The following is an 18,336-nucleotide window of genomic DNA, read 5'->3' on the forward strand; positions in this document are numbered from 1 at the left end:
TTTCATAGCTGTGGGGAAAGGTTGATCTGCCTGCCTAACCACATCCAGAGGGAAATAACACCTGTCTGTTCACCTTAGATGACAGAATCCTGATATCCTTATCAAAGGAGCTAGGAAGAAGGAATTAGCAGGGAGAATTTTGTTCAAGTTGCATTTTATGACATAAAAATAGGAAGAGATTTTATATTTTGATTAGAGTACTCTCCAAGATCCAAGATTCCTATCTGCAAGTACTGGAAGGAGAATACCAACAAAGAGCCTGAAGAAGCCTACAAATGCCTACTTACAGGGAGTCCTTGTCAAGAATACAAAAACATACAACACGACGAAACAATAGTGAGCTTTAAAGAAAGTATAAATGCGAAGAACAGTATTGAGGTCAGTATGCTCAAAAAGAAAAGACAAAGCTGCACCACCACACAAGTCCAAATGATGAGAATAGTGTATGAGGGACAATTACCCTGTATGCACACAATAGAAAAGTCTAACCCTGAAAGAGTCAAGCCCAGCCAAGAGTAGTGGCTCCTAGCACTTGGGAGGCAGAGGCAGACGTATCTCTCTGAATTCAAGGCTAGCTTGGTCCACCAAACAAGCTCCAAGATAGCCAGGGCTATACACAAAGAAACCCTGTCAAACAAAAAACCCCAAGCCCTACCAAAGACTTTTTAAGACCTCATGTATGCATGTATGAATGCTGAGTATACTCGAGACTCAAAATTCAACTCATTTAGCTTTCAGGAACCCATATCTTGCCCTACCAATGCAACACAATAGATACACCACAGCAATAGGACACACGAGTCAAGGAAATAAAACCTAAGGCTCAAACAGTACCACCTAAAAAAACAACCTTCCTAATGTTTTTCCACTCATCTCCATGCTTTTATAAGCTCTGGTGCACGCATTCATTGATGAAGTATCTAAGAACACTCCATAGATTTCTCACTAATACCACAGACCTCCACAGCTGCCAGTCAGAGCCACTGTGTAACACCTCAGAGCTAAAAGGGTGGATGAAGAGAAGAGAGCTCTTCCTTCTGCACACCCCACTCACTTTCCCTCTCTGCATCCTATCAGGTAATCCTCTGTGCCACAAAAACTGAACACAGTGGCCTCACACCTGGACATCAACTGGCTTGTTCTTTGTTTTTTGCTTGTTTTTTTGACAGGGTCTCACTCTACAGCTCTGGCCAAGACTGAAACTCAGTATGCAGACCAGGATAAACTCGAGCTCACATATTTGTGTGCCTGTTTCCCAAGATCTGGGATTAAAGGGATGTGCTACTATACCTGGCTGGTTTGTCTTTTAATACAACTAAGGAAGAAAGAGGATAAGGATAAAACCCTTTCCCCTTCAAAGGCTAAGAGTGGTTTGCGCCCAGATGGTGGCAAGCTGGGTTAGTGCCAATGTAAGTGAACTCTCTTCTAACTGATGAGATACCAACACTATGTCTCTGAGACGATCATTTCCACTCCTCTTCTCTCGTAAGTTCCAGGGTGTGTAGGATACCCACCTGAGAGACGGTCACATAGCTTTAAGTATATACAAGGGCCAGGAAGGGAAGATGGTTTCTTTAACTATGACAAAGAGTTCTACAGTTCATAAGAGACATCAGGGTTGGCTAACATGGTGGTGTCATGAAGCGCAAAGACATATCTGCCATATCACATACTCTGTAGACATTAGCTCCATAAATACAAAGTAAACAGTACCACTCCACAGCAGTCTCACAGAGATGCCTCGATCTGGCTTTAGTTCAGAAGTTTCTGGCTCAAACAAGGAAAGGATGTTTGCTAAAAGTAACTTCTTTCTCTTTGTGGAAATTCCTAATGAAATTAAAACTCAGTGTCATGGGGAGCAGAGATTTAGCTACAATATTCAAGCAGCCTGTGTCCTCCATCCCCACCACTGATACAGGTTACATTTTCCTATGTGATACCCAGTGCCTACAGGAATGGGGGGGGGGGGGTGTTAAACTTAAAAAGGCTTGAGCCGGTCCAAATTCTAATAATTTGAGGAAATAAAAATTTTTCCAAATCAGTTTGAAAAGTTTCCAGAGGGGGTAGGGGTGGGGGGAGGGAGAGATTGATTGATTCTAGCTGGGTGCACACCTTTGATCCCCGTACTCTGGAGGCAGAGGCAGGAACAGCTTTATGAGTTGAGGACAGCCTAGTCTGTCTACGGTGAGTTCCAAGACAACCAGGCCCTACACAAAGAGACCCTGACTCAAAACAAAGAGTGATGAGTTCTGCCCTCGGGTCAAAGTCCACATAGGCAAATAATGCCTGGCACACAGACCATAAAGACAGCAGACCCTCTCACAAGGCAGCTTTCTGCTGGGCGAAGCCCACCCTCTGAAATAGTCTCTTGATTTCATATACATAGTCATTTCTCAGGATTTTTCCCAGCTCCCCTTAAAATTTTAAGTGTACTCTGATGACATCCTCTATGTCTTTAGGATCTATGTCTTTAAGATGCAGGGGCAGATTGCCTTTCTCCCAAGAAAAACTTTAGGATGAGCTAAAGGGAAAAAGAACAGGAAGAAAAGATACTTATATATGTGAAAGACATGCACAGACCACTGGTAGAAGTCTTGCTTCATAATACCCAAGTTAGCCAGGTGTGGTAGTGCACACTTTTAATGCCTGCACTCAGAAGGCAGGTAGGTGGCTCTATGAATTCGAGGGTAACCTGGTTTACACAGTGAGTTCTAAGCCAGCTAGAGCTATACAGTAAGATCTTGTCTCAAAACAAATTAACAAAGGCAAATACCCAATTTAGCCAGACATGGTGGCACATGTCCTTCATCCCAGCAGATGCAGAGCCAGGCAGAGTTCTGTAAATTCCAAGACAGCCTGGTCTGTGGAAGGATGGCAGGCTTTGTCCCAGATGAAAGCAGTTTTGCTTGCCCCTAGGAAACACCACGGATACCCCACTGAGGTGGACTTTGTCATAGACTGAGAAGAGCCAACCTCAGGAATCAGATCAGGGACTCCAGCCAGGCTATTGTGTTTCTAATCAAACATGGATGGGAGGAGGGAACCGGAGGAGGAACCGGGGAAAGAAATGCAGGCAGAGAGAAGAGGAGAAGGCTGATCTGGAGAGGATCAGCATGCAGGTCCCATGGAACTGATACCTGGAAGGTTTATTCTTGTTTCCCTTTAACCTTTTTCCCCTCCTGTATAGGATAGCTGTGCTGTATAATAAAGTCTAATTGTTAAGAAACAGAACCAACACTGGTCTACATAGTGAGCTCAAGGCCAGCTAGAGCTACATAGTAATTAATACATTGTCTCAAAGCAAAACAAACAAAAACATGTAACATGCACATGGTATACACACATACATGTAGGCAAACTCATACACATAAAAATGTTTAAATTAGCCAACTTAAATAAAACTTCATAAAAGTATCAATAATTAAGCAAATTAAAAAGAATTTTCTGAGACTGAAGAAAGGGTTAGTGGTTAAAAAGCATTGGCTGCTCTTTCAGAGGAACCAGGTTCAACTCCCAATACCCAAATAATAGCTTACAACCATCTGTAATTCCACTTCCAGAGGATTTGTTGCCTTCTTTTGGCCTTCACAGGCAGCAGGCACACACGAATAAACATGCAGGTAAAACAGATCAACACATAAAATAAAATTTTAAAAAGATAATTTTCCAGCTGGGTGTGGTGGCACACATCTTTAATCCCAGCACTCGGGAGGCAGAGGCAGGCTGACTGCTGTGAGTTCAAGGCCAGCCTGGTTTACAAAGTGTAGCCAAGGCTACAGAGAAACCCTGTCTCAAAAAAAAAAAAAAAAAACCAAAACCAAAAAAAAAGATAATTTTCCATACTCTATTATTTGCATTTAATCTGTAGTTTTGGGGTTTTTTGGTTTTGGTGTTTCTGTGTAGCCTTGGCTGTCCTAGACTCGCTTTGTAGACCAGGCTAGCCTCAAACTCATATCAATCCGCCTGTCTCTGCCTCCCGAGTGCTGGGATTAAAGGAGTGCGCCACCACGCCCGGCCTAATTTGCAGAATTTTAAAAACACACACACACCTTAAAGACAGGCAAAGGCATTCCCACTTATTGTCTCTGCATATAACCACCTGACCCAACACTACCTGACCTCCAATCAGCACCTTGAAAAGTATGTAGGGAGCCAATAAACTGAGCTCACCTGGAGGATAGCAGCTTGAACAATTTAATTTAACACTTTAAAGAGTCAATAAAATTACATGACTCTTGTCCCTATTTATTATCTTCGAGGAACAAGGTGATCTAAGAGGAAGACAGTGTACAAACACTAAGCTGAGCTACTATCTGCAGAGTTCAAGTTTAAAAGAATACAAGTCTGTTTCTGTGGCTAAGTTTCTTCATGTAGGTCCAAACAGGAAACTGCCCAGCTGAAAGGAAAGTAGAAGCTGAGAGCACAGTAATAGCTCAGGAGAGAATTCTTGGGTAGCTTGCAGAGCATCTGAGCCTGCTGGTGTAGAACCATACTGCACCCCATTGTTCGCGGCAGGTCAGCTGGGCAGAGGGAGGGATGAAGGACTGAGCAGGGAAGGGGGATATCTGATAATTTACTTCAAGACACCTGCGCTGTTTGACTATTCAAACAAAAACATGCATTACTTGTGTGAAGTCTCCAGGGCACTCCTCCTCTTCCCAACCACACTGCATCAGCAGCCACCACCTCACTGGAGGCCTACCAAGCGCTAGTCAGCAGTTCATCACTTTCAGTGCTCAGCAATTCATCACTTTCAATGCTGGGCCTCACAGCTGCAGTATTCTGGGAAAGACAGGAGAGAGGAAATACTATAACCCTACTAAGCAGTTGTGAGAAAACAAACTTTAAAATTCACACAAGGTGCACTGAAGCACAGTGTAGCAATGGGCATGACAGCACACCATAGCCCTGGCACTGGAGAGGAAGGGGGTTGTGAAGTTTAGGCTACTTCAGTACTGACCCACAGTAAACACTGGCAGCAGGGCAGTTATTTCTTGTTGATATCATCCCTTTTTTCGGTTTATTTTGTTGTTGACTTGACAAAAGCTAGGGTCATCTGGGAAGAAGGAACCTCAATTGAGAAAATGCCTCCACCAGACTGGCCTATAGGCAAGTCTCAGGGGAATATTCTTGATTAACAATTGATGTGGGAGGGCCCAGCTCACTGTGGGCAAGTTGTCCCAGGTTATATAAGAAAAGTAGCTACTAAGAAGGCATTTAGTACAAGCCATGAAAGTAAGCAGCATTCCCCTGTCTCTGCTTCAGTTCCTGTCTCCAGGTCCCCATCCCAAGTCCAGGACAGGCAGGGCTACACAGAGAAACCCTGTCTTGAAAAACTTAAAAAAAAAAAAAACTAACATGGGTAGTACCCAAATATCCCATCTTCCCCCCTCACCCTTTTTATAAGCTGCTATAAATGGACAAAAATACAAGGAACAGGTGTTATATTTAATAATTAAGGCAGTAAGGTATAAGGTGATAAGATATAAGAAGGTACCAGGCAGCAGAAGGGTCTGTCCTTTTATATGGCCCTGGCCAGGGTCATGCCCTCGTAGCAGGTAAGTGATGACATCACAAGTAGGCAGAAACAATAGGCAATAAGTATCCCACTAGGAATTTCCAAATTCATCTAGGACAAATAATGAACGTTCCTTCATAAAGACATCACAGGAGCTGGGCAGGATAGTGGCTCAGGACGAAATCCCAGCACTTGGGAAGCTGAGGTAAGACTGCCTCAAGTTCTAGACCGGTCTGGGCTATGTAGTCAGGTCAGCCTAGACTACAAAGAGAGACTGCCTCAAAACAAACAAAAAGACATAATCACTGTTTGGGAGCTTCTGTGGCATCACTGTACTGCTAGTATTTAGATTTTTCAGCTACAAATATGATTGCCCATTAAAACATACCAGAAAGGTCAAATAGCTCAGAGTGTAAAGTGCTTGACACCATGGCTGATGACCTGAGTTCCACTCCCACTACAGGAAGTAGAGAAGCAATTTCCTCAAGTTGTCCTCTGACCTCCTCATACACACCTTGACATGTGTGTATATATGCATGCGTACACATGCACACACAACTAGTACACAGATAAATAAAATGTAAATGTAAAAAATGCTTTTAAAATCATGCCAGGAGGTGTGTGGCAAACTTGAGCTCTTGTCCTGACTTTCCTTAAGAATGAAATAAAGGGCTGGAGAGATGGCTCAGCAGTTAAGGGCACTGATTACTCTTCCAGAGGTCATGAGTTCAATTCCCAGCAACCACATGATGGCTCACAACCACTTATAATGTGATCTGATGCATACTGTTTACATAATAAATAATTCTTTAAAAAAAGAAAGAAAGAATAGAATAAAACGGATAGCCTCTCTAAGCTGCTCCCCTTTACTCCCTCCCACCCCCAGACACGGTTTCTCTGTATAGCCTTGGCTGTTCTGGACTCAATTTGTAGACCAGGCTGGCCGCCATACATGCTCCATGGAACATGCTCACTTCTGTCGGAATGGTGGTGCACACCTTTAATCCCAGCACTCGGGAGGCAGAGACAGGCGGATCGCTGTGAGTTCAAGGCCAGCCTAGCCTACAAAGCGAGAGTCTAGGACAGCCAAGGCTACACAGAGAAACTCTATCTTGAAAAACAAAACAAAACAAAATGTCCTAAGAAATCTATAAAATACCAAGAAATTTACAAAAATCTACTAGAATGAAGCAAGTTTAATAAGGCTAGAGGGTACAAGACCGCCACACAAATTTTTTTTAGTTAGTTAGTTATTAATTTTTCAAGACAGGGTTTCTCTGTGTAGCCCCTTGACTGTTCTGGACTCATTTTGTAGACCAGGCTGGCCCCAAACTCACAGAGATCCACCTGCCTCTGTGTCCCAAGTGCTGGGATCACAGGTGTGCGCTACGGTGCTCAGTCAACTTAAAATTTTTTAATTCATTTTTTATGTATGTGTGTATGTGCATTTGTGTGTATGAGGGCAGATGCATTTGACAGCATGTGTGTAGAAGTCAGCTTCTACCTTGTTCAAAACAAAGCTCTTGGTTTTGCTGTCTATAGCAGGTACCTGCAAGCCCCTAGAGACGCAATTGTCCCTGCTTCCCACCTCCCTGCAGGAACACCAGATTACAGAAACTTTAGCTACTTCAACTGGTTTTTGTGTGAATTCTGAGGATTCAAACAAAGGGGTTCACACTTGCATGACAAGTGCTTTTACCCACTGAGCCATTTCCCTCAGGCCCAGAAATATCAAACAAAACCCTGAGTCTCACCCCATGCAGCTCCTTGTCAATCTCCATTGCTAACTCTGCCTGCTTTCTTGGACTCCAACTAAAAAACATGCTATTTCCCTTCCTCTTCATCTCCCTCCTCCTGGCAGTTGCCAAGACTTACAGCCTGCCTGTCCGGTTGTTTTTCCCTCAAATGCTAACAAAATGGTGCGGCGGTAGATCAGTCTGCAGGACCACATACAGCTGTAACTGGAGATGGAGGTAGGATCTGGAGTTCAAGATTATTCTCAGGACTAGGGAGCTGGCTCAGCAGCTCAGAGCACTCCTCGGAGGACCCAGGCTCCATTCCCAGAATCCACGTGGCAGCTCACAACCGTAACTCCAGCTCCCGGATACCCCGCAGCCTCTTCTGACCTCATCTGGTACTAGGTACGCACACGATACACATACACACATGCAGGCAAAGCAATCATATACCTAAAATAATAGCCTAAAAACTTTAAAAAAGATTCTCTGTTCATGGAGAGAACATTATTCTCAATAGTCATGAAAAACAATGTAGACCCTATCTACAAAAACCAAACCAAATCAAGACTGGCCATAGTTCCATGACAGAGCACTTAGCTAATGCCCAGTCCCTGGCTGCAATCTCTAGTATCACACATGCAAATGAACAATTCCATTTATGGTTATTTAAATCACCTAGGTTCCTGTTTGGGTTTTGTGGTTTCTTTTAGCCTGTTGCTCAGGCTAGATTCAAACTCTTGGGTTCAAGCTAGTCTTCTGCCTATGTCTCCTGAGTAAAGATTATCACTGTGCCCAGCCTTAGGAATAACTTTAACAACAAAAAGTATAGACCTATACAGTGAAAAATACACAAACTGCTAAAAAGAAATTAGAAATGTAAACATCCAGAGATATAACATGCTCATGAACCACAAGACTCACAATAAAGTTGGCAATTCCTTCTGACTGATAGAGTAAATGCAATTCTTATCAAAATTCAAGAAAACTTCTCTGAAGAATCTGACAAGTACATATGAATATTTGTCTGCAAATTTAACAGATCTAGAATAGTAGCCAGAACAGCTAGGAGACTTACTCTGCCTGATTTCACAATCTAGAACAAGGTATGGCAATAGTATTAATAATAGACACGTAGGCCAACAGGACACAACAGAGTCCAGAAGTAAACCACATTCCAGCCAATTAAAAGCTGCCTCAGCAATTTCATGAAAGGATCATTTTTATTTTAAATACGATTTATTTATTTACTGTGTATACATGTATGCCTGAATACCAGAAGAGGGCACCAGATCTCATTATAGATGGCTGTGAGCCGCCATGTGGTTTTTGGGAATTGAACTCAGGACCTTTGGAAGAGCAGACAGTACTCTTAACCTCTAAGGCATCCCTCCAGCCCCTCAGGGATCATCTTTTTTTTTTTTAGCAAGTGATGCTGAAGCAACAGGATGTTCATGCACACTCCACTACCTACAGTAGGATTAACTGAGGAATCCACCTGTCACGCTCTAAGGTACAGAGCGAGGTCACATGATCACATCAAGTCTTTTTAATATAGCCGTTTTAGGTCTGTCTGCCAGTGGACTTGCAAACTCGAGCTCAACGTGAAGCTTAACAGAAGTACTTTCTAGAGCCAGACAACATGCTATAGGATTGAGGTCATCATTCAGCCATTAAACCTGAATCTCCATGGAAACCTCACTGCCCACAAAACCCAAGCCTCCTCTTCAACAGAAACACTAGGTACTGTCTACACACAGCTGAGGAGCAAGAACCTGAGAGGCTGAGATAAGGTCTCTGGCGCTAGAAAGAATGAAACCAGGGATTTCAATAACCACTGTCATCCAAGAGGGAACAACTTTTAATCTTTTCTAAAGTAGATGAGAATGTCAGATTTTAGGAAAGTCACACTGAAGGACAAGAGAAAAGTACTAATGACACCAGAATCAATCAATCCTTCTCTCACACCCAATTACAATTTTATTAGTGTCAGGGGCCAGGAAAGAAGCTAATATTCCACAAAAATGATTTAATAAATTAAAAATCCTATGTGGTGACAATGACATGTAATTTCAGCATTCCTGAGGCTTAGTCAGGAAGAACATTTGTTTGAGGCCTGGGCTACATGGTGAATGAACCACTCTTGAACAAAATATCTGGGGAAAGGGTCTCAGGCCCGGGAACAGGCATCTATGCAACACAGAAATTTCCAACCTGCCTGAAGTAATGAGTTCACCCTGACCTCTGCTGACCTTCTCTTCCACTCAATCCATCAAGATGTATTCATAGCTTCAAAGTTATTTTTCTTATTTATTGTTCCCCATCTCCAGTCATTACCTTAATCAAGTCACTATCACCTGTCACCAGCTGACTTAGCCCTCCTCAGAATCTCCGTTTTCTCTTAGTGTGTGCTTTTAAGCATATGTGCCACAATGCTCATGTGAAGGTACGAGGACAACCTCCGGTGTTGGTCCTTACCTTCTCCCTTGTTTAAGGCATATCTCTCTGTTTTTCCACTGTGTCTACCAGGCTAGCTGGCCCATGAACTTCTAAGTACCTCCTGTCTCCCATCTCCCCACAGGAGGGAACACTGGGATTAGAGACACTTGTGCTAACCATCCAACTGCTACATGGTTTCTGAGGGTTCAATCCCAGGTCCTGCATAACTTGCACAGCAAACACTTACCAACTGAGCTATCTCCCCACCCCTTCCCCCACTTCTTTTGCATGTGTCATTCTGTAGCTTAAACTTACTGAATTTGTGGCAATCCTCTTGCCTTGGCATCCTAAGTGCTGTATGCATCAGCACAAACAGCTCACAGTGCTCTTTTTAAAATATAGCTTAAAGCCATCAGGTGCTCCTAAGCCTGCCAGGCCTGATAGTACAGACTATAATCCTAATTACTCAAGGGTCAAGGCTTGCAGGAGCTACAGAGAGAATTCAAGGCCAGACTGAACAATTTAACAAATAAAAAGAAGTGCTGGGATGTAGGCCAGAGTAGAGCAGTTAGTTGCCTGGCATACATGAAACCATAGGTTCAGTGTCAAATCATTCTCATCCTCATATTCTCTTTCTCTCTCTCTCTCTCTCTCTCTCTCTCTCTCTCTCTCTCTCTCTCTCTCTCTCTCTCTCTCTCACACACACACACACACACACACACATACACACACAGTCTATTATGTTCTGTCCAATTTATAAAGATACTTTTGCCGTGCTTCCTTAAGCAAGTGAGAACAATTAGTAGCCTATGCTAAAGAACCGATGCGGTCTCAAACCACCAACTCTCTAGGGGCCAGACCCAGCTAAATTTGGACAAGCACCTATTTCTACATAAAGCAATTATTCATTAAGCACTGATTAAATCACTTTCTTGGATGTGGCCCTGGGACCTGCAGTTTCCTTTACCTCCTCCATCAAGATGTTTCTGTAGGTCAGCTGAGGAATTTGGGACACTGGAAATGGTTCATCACCTACATACAAGGTCCCTGACTGGATCACTTGATGGGATGTAACGCACCTGGAAGTGGACAGATAGCGGTCAGACCTACTTCCTGTGACAAGATAAATCCCAAGCTCTAGCTCCCTAAAGCAAGATGGAGAAACAATGAATTTAGTAATGTTTTTAAGATTTATTTTCACTTCTCATTACATATATGTGTGTAGGTATGCATCTGAGTATATGCACATCAGTGCAGGTACCCTTGGAGGCCCCTGAAGCTGGGGTTACAGGCAGTTGTGAGCCACCAATATGGGTGCTGGAAACTGAAGGCAGGTCCTCTGCTCTGGTAGCTTTTTTTTTTTTAAAGATTTATTTATTATGTATTTAGTATTCTGCCTACATGCCAGAAGAGGGCACCAGATCTCATTACAGATGACTGTGAGCCACCATGTAGTTGCTGGGAATTGAACTCAGGACTTTTGGACGAGCAGCCAGTGCTCTTAACCTCTGAGCCATCTCCCCAGCCCTGCTCTGGCAGTTAAAAGCTCTCAGCCGCTGGGCCACCTCTCTAGGCCCAGGCAAAATGGATTTCTGTGAGTCGCACAGAGGAAGGTCAGATTCAAGTTGAAAGAAAGGGCAGGTCATATTACAAGTGCAGATACATAAGGCTCAGGAGTCTGGCAGTACAACAACGCAGACTCCCAACACTAGATGGAGAGGTCAACCTGCAGACTACTGACAAATGAGACCAATCAAAGCTTTATGTGGCCAGGTGACTGACTAGGTCTCCTGAAGCTCTGATTGTTATCAGTTTCCACAGGCATCTCCTGTTTCTGCTGAACGGCAGTTCTCAAAGAGTGCTTCACAGAACCTGAGAGGGCCCCGAGACTCTTTCAGAGGTTCTACTGGGTCACAACTGTGTGTATGCCAGCAACGAGAGGGTGTCTGCCTTTTCAAAACCGTGTGCTGACCTGTCCACTGATGGTGCAAGACAAGCAGCGATAAGTAAAGCCACTGGCTTCCTTACAAAATTCAAGACAAATGGTAGCCTAGAGTCTTCCACAGGATGTATTAGGTGGCCACCCAGTCGAAAATGACAATTTTACTGCATACCATGAAAATGTTTTTTTTTTTTTAATTTTTTAAATATTCTATGTGACAAAACAAGAGGTAGGATCTGGGGGTACAGCAAGATGGAAGCTCTAGTTTCAATACGAAGCACTTGGGTGGATGAGGAAAAGAGCATATAAGGCATACTAGTGGGGTGTGATGGCACAGCCTGCAATCCTAGCACTTCCAAGGTGGAGGCAGGAGGAGTTCCAGGACAGACTGAGCTACGTAGAGACCCTTATTCTCAAACAAAACAAAACTAAGCAAAGCACCTGGTGAGACGAGGCTGCCAGATTCTTCTGTAGAACACCATATTTACTTGAAAGAATGACAAAAGTGACAAAGTCCTTCAGACTGTGGTATCTGGCAGACACTTTGGGAAATAAAACAAAGTAAATAAAGCCTGTCACTTCAAGTAAGACAGCGGACAGAACTTGCTGCCAATGAGGAAATTTGAACTTCCAAGAGAAAAAAAAAAAAAAAAAATCAGAATTTTGGCAAAACTGTATCTGCCACTAAAAGCATGACTGCTTTTCTGGAAATCGTGATACTGATACAAATATGACTATTATTTTATTTTATGTAACTTTTGACATTTATCTGTGCGTGCGCACACTCACACTGAGGCCAGAAGACAACTTTCATGATTCTACTCTCCTTCCATTATGCGAGCTCCAAGGATTGAACCCAGGTCATCAGGCTTGGTAGCAAATGCCTTTAGCTGATGAGCCCTCTCAATGGCCTACTTTTGGTGTCTTTAGATAAAGTCTTGCTATGCAGTACAGGTTGACCTCAAATTTATAGCCCTCTTGCCCCAGCTACCCAAATGCTGGGATTAACAGGCCTAATCGGGCCTGGAGAGATGGCTCAGAGGTTAAGGGTACCGACTGCTCCTCCAAAGGTCCTCAGCTCAATTCCCAGCAACCACATGGTGTCTCACAACCATCTATAATGTGATCTGATGCCCTCTTCTGGCCTGCAGGTGTACATGCAGGCAGAACACTGTATACATACATACATACATACACACATACATACATACAAATTCTTAAAAAAAAACTAGGCCTAATGGTGCCATAATATGCCTACTTTATTTTTTTGTTTGTTTGTTTTTGTTTTTTTTTCAAGAGAGGGTTTCCCTGTGAAGCCTTGACTATTCTGAACTTGTTTTGTAGACCAGGCTGGCCTCAAACTCACAGCAATGCACCTGCCTCTACCTCCTGAATGCTAGGGTATGCCAGGCGTATGCCACCACACCCAGCTTGCCTACTTTCAAATATGAATCTTTTATACTGTATAAGGAACATGACAGTATTTGAAAGATCTTTAACAACTCAATCAGTGCCTACCACATGATGCCATGGAGACAGGAGTACAGACAAGCCTACCACTATGGTGGTGCACACCTGTACTAATTGCTTACTTGTGAGACCAATGTAGGAAAACCTTAAAACTCTAGAAAATCTGGACCCCCCAGTGAAATCCTGACTTTAAACAACCAAGTAACAAGCCCTGCCAACCAAGTTGATTCTTCTTTTACACAATAGCCCCATCTATGTGATGTGATGCCCTCTTCTGACATGTAGGTGTGCATGCAGATAGAACATTCATACATAACAATAAATAAATCTTTTTAAAAAAGAGAAAATACAGCTATCTTCTCTTAATCTACAAAAAAACCCCACCCAAATCTAATCTTCTCAAAAATCATCATTTAAAAACACATTTATATTAACCATAATATGGTAATAATGGATTAATTTTTCTAAATGGAGTAACATTTCAGTTTCTATAATATGGTAAATTTGTAACATACCTTCTACATTACAGAAATCATTGCTATGTATAGTGGAACTAGCCTGTAACCCAGGACTTCAGAGGCAGAGGCAGGTGAAGTAAAGGCAAGCCAGGGGTACACAGTGAGACCTTGTCTCAAAAAAAAAAAAAAAAAAAAAAAAAAAAAAGACAATCGGCGGGCTGGAGAGATGGCTCAGAGGTTAAGAGCACTGACTGCTGTTCCAAAGGTCCTGAGTTCAATTCCCAGCAACCACATGGTGACTCATAATCATCTATAGTGAGATCTGGTGCCCTCTTCTGGCCTGCGGGTGTATGTGCAGGCAGAACATTGTATACAAAATAAATAAATAAATCTTAAAAAAAAAAAAAATCGGCATCATCATTATCATATAGAGATACAAATTAGTGGTAAAATGTCTGCCTAGCCTTTAGGTACAAGCTCTAATCACATTCACGCATGTGAGCACACATCCCCCACACACCAATAATACTTAAAGATCAGAAAACTCAAAGAGCTTTCTAAAATGTATAAAGAAATCAAAAGGAAAAAAATTCTGAGAACAGCTGGTCCAGAGCAGCACTGTCTGTCCAGCACATCTAGGAGGCCTGTAAGGGACAAGGTCCTTTGTATCTTAGGGTGCAAGAGAAATTAGCATCACCAGTTTCCAGCACTCTCAGAAAGGAAGGTGAAAAAAGTTCAGGATGTTGGAGAGAGGGGAAAAAGCTTTTCTGTCCTTCACTGGCAGATCAAGGCACCTGATCTCAAGCTTAAATCCAGGAAGATTACGATCAGATAAATCCAAAGTCATATAAAGAGTCTGGTGGGAAAAACCACCTCCAAATCTTAGGTGTGGAATAGATCCTGCGCTTACCCTGGACTTCTCTAGACTCCATCCCCACGGCTCTCCATTCACATAGTCACTGTTTTCTTTGGTTATGCACGCTGTCTTCCTTCTCCATGCTCACCCTTTTCAACACTGGTCTTCTCTGAGCTCAGTTTTCTCACTCTGCTTGACACACAGTATACAGTAGGGACACTGCAATCTTCACTGCCACTCTCCCAAAGCAACCTTCTTTCGTCCCATAACTACGGCCACCTCCTATACCCCTGAAGAGCACCAAACCTACAAAATGACTTCCTGGCTGTGCTCTAAGGGCACATCTCTCCCTTCCCTTTCACAGCTGTGTCTCTTTGTAGCTCTTAGCAGTTTCTGTGGAAACTAAAGTTCAAAACCTAAATCATTCCACTCCAATCCTTGTCCAAATTTCTGCATCATTCAGTTACCAGACTGTCAAGTCTGCCAGAGGACACCCACCTTTCTAAATTCTGCATTCCTGTAGGACCAAGCATACATGTAAAGCCTTCTCTGTCTCTGGACTGCTCTTTTCTTACTGGCTCCTTGTGAGACCAGGAGTTAGACTCCTTGGTGGGCAGAAAGATAGGAAGAGGGCCTAGGTAATAAAGTTGATGAGTTCCCAAGATGGCCAGCTTCTTCCTCAACCTCTAGGCTGGAGAGGGGAAACAGCTGCCATGCCCCTGCTGAGGAACTGAGGAGCTGGCTCAACAAGTTCAAAGCCTGGTTCCCCCGGCCTGAGAAAAGACTGGGTTTTCTGCTTCCTGAGTGCCTCTGCTTTGCACAGAGGTTTTTCTTGGCATGTCTGCTATGTGCATGTTTCCTTGACCCCAATAAATGCCTTCCTTTAACTGTTTTTCCTTTTGTGGTGCCTGAGATTTCTCTGTTGCTGTCTACTGCTCTTCAGATTTTTCCTGTCTTTTAATTCTTTAACTGGCAGAGAAAACAAACCGATCAAGAACCCTAAGCTGTCTCTAGACTCTCACTTGGGTCTGAAATCCTTCTGAATCAACCTACCCACCAGCCCTTCTGTACTCTTAAGACACAGACTTAATGCTATTTTACTGCTTTTTTATCTTTACATAGAATATGACCTTACTCATTTCTTCCAGTAAGAATTTTTAAAATTGTATACTCTCAGTCAGACCCAGTAACTCATGCCTATAATTACACTAGAGTTCAAGATCACCCTGAACTATCCAGTAAGTTCAAGGGCAGCCTGGGCTGCATAGATGTTCCCACCTTTAAGAATCAGGCAGAGGGGCTGGAGAGATGGCTCAGAGGTTAAGAGCACTCATTGACTGCTCTTCCAAAGGTCATGAGTTCAATCCCCAGCAACCACATAGTGGCTCATAACCATCTATAATGTGATCTCATGCCCTCTTCTGGTCTGCAGGTGTACATGCAGGCGGAACACTGTATACATAATAATAAATAAATCTTAAAAAAAAAAAAAAAAATCAGGAGGCAAAGGCCAGGCATGGTGGAGCATGCCTTTAATCCCAGCATTCAGAGGCAGGCAGATGACAGTGAGTTTGAGGCCAGCCTGGTCTACAAATTGAGTCCAGGAGGGGGAAAAAAAATCTGGCAGTGATGGCGCACGTCTTTAATCCCAACGCTGGGGAGGCAGAGGCAGGTGGATCGCTGTGAGTTCAAGGCCAGCCTGGTCCACAAAACTAGTCCAGGAAAGCCAGGGCTACACAGAGAAACCCTGTCTCAAAAAAACAAAACAAAAAAAAGAATCAAGCAGGACCTGGGGTCGGGTGTGGTGGCCATGCATTGGCTGAGGGATGGTACAGTACACAGGCCTTGGAGACAGGGGCAACTGGAACTGGGGTTTGAGGCTAGCCTGATCTATAGAGGGAATTCCAGGAAACTCAGGGCTACACAGAGAAACTGTCTTGAAACAAACAAAAAAAGTTACTTGGAAACTCCAAGTCAGGAAATGGACCCATTTAATCTTACATATGAGGTCTTAGGCCCCTAGTAAGCGCAGCTCAAAAACCGCTGCTCTGCAGGATGCAGTTCTAATCTAGGCAAACACCCGAAACCATTTGTGATTCCTACTGACGTTTCCTCTTGCCGTCTGCGGTAGGAACGGCTCCCAGCACACACAACTGAGCTCTGTTCGCTCTTCATTTCACGCCATGCTCTATCTTCTCTAAAGCTATTTGTAACTTGAATATTTCCCACCTCTTCATTCTCAGAGATGACGAGATAACTTTCAAAGCCAGGCTTAGAGTCCACTCAGTAAATAACAAATAACATTCCTGGCAACAAAGGGGGCAGTTTTTATGCAAATAACCTCAGTACTGCGACAAATGAAAGCATAGGACGGTAAGTACCTTCTCTCAAAGGGTCCTCCGGATTACTGCTCATTGGCCAAATCAACAGGCGCCGAAATTAAAGAGATTTGGAATATCCAAACTGACTCCATAAAGGAAGGGTTTCAAATACAAATGAAAACATTTCCAAGGTTCAGGCCAGGAATGCAAATACTGGAGGTGTGGTGACGTATCTTTTCCAAACAAGTCTCAGTTAAGCTCTTCGCTTCTATGACAGCACATACCACAGTATAACAAATGCTTACTTGATTAAAAAATCTCTCGTTGTGTAAGCCCTTGGAAGCATGTTTGTCTTGCTCGCCAATGTACCCTCCTTAGGAACCTTCCACAGTGGTTTTACTCATTGCCGACGTTTATAAAAATTGTAAATGATTAAATGAAAAATGGGGGCTGGATAAATGAATTAAATTACATAGGATCTCAGCTCCTGCAGGACTCTGGAGTGAAGGAAAATATTTGTAAGTAACTCAGAAGAGGGGTCTGGGAAAAGCAGGCCATGAGAGGAGCCTGGACTCCAACCCAAGCTGGAATTTAAACCGCATCGCGGCGGGAAAACAGGGAGCGCTGGAACCAGGACCGAGTAGGCTGCGAGGCTCGGGCCGCCCGAGGAGAAGGCAACTTAGTTGGCCCCGCGTGGCGGCTGCCAAGGAGGAGGCCGCAGCCCGGCCCTCCCGGGAGAAAGGCGAGGTGAAAAACCGGAAACGGGGCTGGGGGCCCATGCCAAAGGCTGGGGCCGAGGCAGGCGGGAGAGGCCGGCCGGGGTCGGACCCCAGCTCTGTGGCCACACTCACCTAGAGTACCCTGCTTCACCGCGGCTTGGCGCCGGCTCCGCGCTGATCCCTCGCTGCGCCTGCTGGGCGAGCGGGCGACCTCAGGTGTCCCTAGCAACCACGCTCCGCCACGCGAAACGCGCTCCACCGCGGACGCCGATGCCGTCCGTCCGCCCGGCACCGCGCGCACCCACCGCGAACTGACCAAAGGCCAGGAAGGGGTGGGCCGAGGCGGGCACGAGACAAGCCCGCCCAATCCAAGCGCTTGTACTGCCTAGAGAATGGAGGGTGGGGTTTTAAAAGGGAGGGGAGGGTGGAGGAAAGGGGGTGCAAGTTCCTTGCGCACGCGCAGGCTTGTCAACACGCTGGAACGCTACGAGCGGAATTCTGGGAACTGTAGTCCAGCGGTTAAAGGCGCCATTCTAGGAACCCAAGATTCATTCATTTTACCTAACCACTATAGACTCCCTTTGAGTGTCCGGCACCTAGACTCTGTTAAAGAATTTCAATTAAAATCCCATGAGTTGCCGGGTGTGGTGGCGCTCGCCTTTAATCCCAGCACTCGGGAGGCAGAGGCAGGCGGATCACTGTGAGTTCGAGGCCAGCCTGGTCTATAAAGCGAATCCAGGACACCCAAGGCTACAGGGAGAAACCCTGTCTCGAAAAACCAAAAATAAATAAATAAATAAAAAGTGAAATAAAATCCCATGAGTTTGAGACAGGTAAGAGGCGATGACTCAATCCACTACGACTCCCTCCAGCTCAC

At 44.2% G+C, this 18,336-nt stretch overlaps 1 protein-coding gene across 2 annotated transcripts in view; it reads right to left on the reverse strand.

Annotated features, from left to right (window-relative positions):
* Positions 1 to 17,792, reverse strand: part of Ttll4 (tubulin tyrosine ligase like 4) — a 36,561-nt gene extending 18,769 nt beyond the window's left edge. Inside the window, exons 1-2 of one of the 2 annotated variants that reach the window (XM_051154078.1) lie at positions 17,592 to 17,791; positions 4,626 to 4,782 (exon numbers count right to left, since the gene is read on the reverse strand). The gene's annotated coding sequence lies outside the window, so the exon portion shown is untranslated. Of the gene's footprint in view, positions 1 to 4,625; positions 4,783 to 17,591 lie in introns of both variants that reach the window. The other variant, XM_051154079.1, reaches the window with a different exon arrangement.
* Positions 17,793 to 18,336: the final 544 nt, after the last annotated feature.

This window comes from Acomys russatus, chromosome 12, assembly GCF_903995435.1.
Source record: "Acomys russatus chromosome 12, mAcoRus1.1, whole genome shotgun sequence".
Taxonomy (NCBI): Eukaryota; Metazoa; Chordata; class Mammalia; order Rodentia; family Muridae; genus Acomys; species Acomys russatus.